Genomic DNA, 1,164 nt, shown 5'->3' on the forward strand with positions numbered 1-1,164 from the left:
TTTTTGTTCAATTTGACCTAAAGTATAAGTACACGACAGCAGTCGTCGCTATTATAACTCATTTACCATATCCTGCATGATCATTCACAAATTTTTTACAATATCTCGATAATTATTGCGAATATCGCAAAACGATATAGGACTTTTGTGTTCACCTCAACCTGTTCTACGTCCCCACAAAATGCCCGAAGCAGAGTTGAGACACCCTGTATATGGTAAAGCATCTTTTGGGAATATAGTTACATGTACTTATATTTGCCAAATATTCCAATTGTATTGACAATATAAAATAGTTAATTTCTCTTACCATTCAATATTTGCTACCTTACTATAGTTTTTATTTCAAATAATTATAATTCTTGGTAAAAATTTTACACGGGTCAGTTATATTATGCTCATATTGTAAATATTATAAATATTGTAACATTTACTATAAAAATTATATTCCTAACTGTGATCTTTTCACTATGCTATTATAGTTCCAAATATCATACATTTTCCTCTCAGTACTTATGGCCAAACTCTGATTATAGGATCTCTACTTAAATCGATATACATTCGACATTTGGGTGACGATCGAATAACTTCTGCCTCAGGGGGGGGAATGTGAGAGGTGCAAAGTTTCACGTGTGAACTCGTGATCGTGTAACTCGAACGAAACGTGAAATCTTTCGCGTCAACTTTTTCGCCATCAAACTTGCTGGCAAACAAGTGCAAATCTAGTGACACAGGGCCGATTGTTCCAATCCCTCGATAAGTCAACTAACAGCTAAGTCATACGTCTGTCTTTGTTTCATTTGAAGAAGAAACAAAGTCAGACATATGAGTTAACTGTCAGCTTATTAAGAGCTTGGAAAAATCGGTCCATAGTGATTAAAGGGATGCTGAAGCTGAAAACTTTACCGACAGAACACTGACATTTTTCTGCAAAGTTTACATCGTATTGATTATACAGAATTACTAATGCTTTTACGCAATGAAAGTACGTGCAAAGATAAATAGGAGCATTGCTTGATATGTGATAAAAACAAACAAAAAATTTTTAATGTAAAATCTCAAGCTGTCAGCGTAATGTTTGCCTGGTCCAAAAGTTTCGCAGCTTGTACATGCCGAGAGTGTGGATGCTCCAAACAGAAAAATTTTGAAGAACATTGCTTTACCTTC

Source organism: Odontomachus brunneus, unplaced genomic scaffold (genome assembly GCF_010583005.1).
Source record: "Odontomachus brunneus isolate Ranch 3 - 2012 unplaced genomic scaffold, Obru_v1 Obru_scaffold_042, whole genome shotgun sequence".
Taxonomy (NCBI): Eukaryota; Metazoa; Arthropoda; class Insecta; order Hymenoptera; family Formicidae; genus Odontomachus; species Odontomachus brunneus.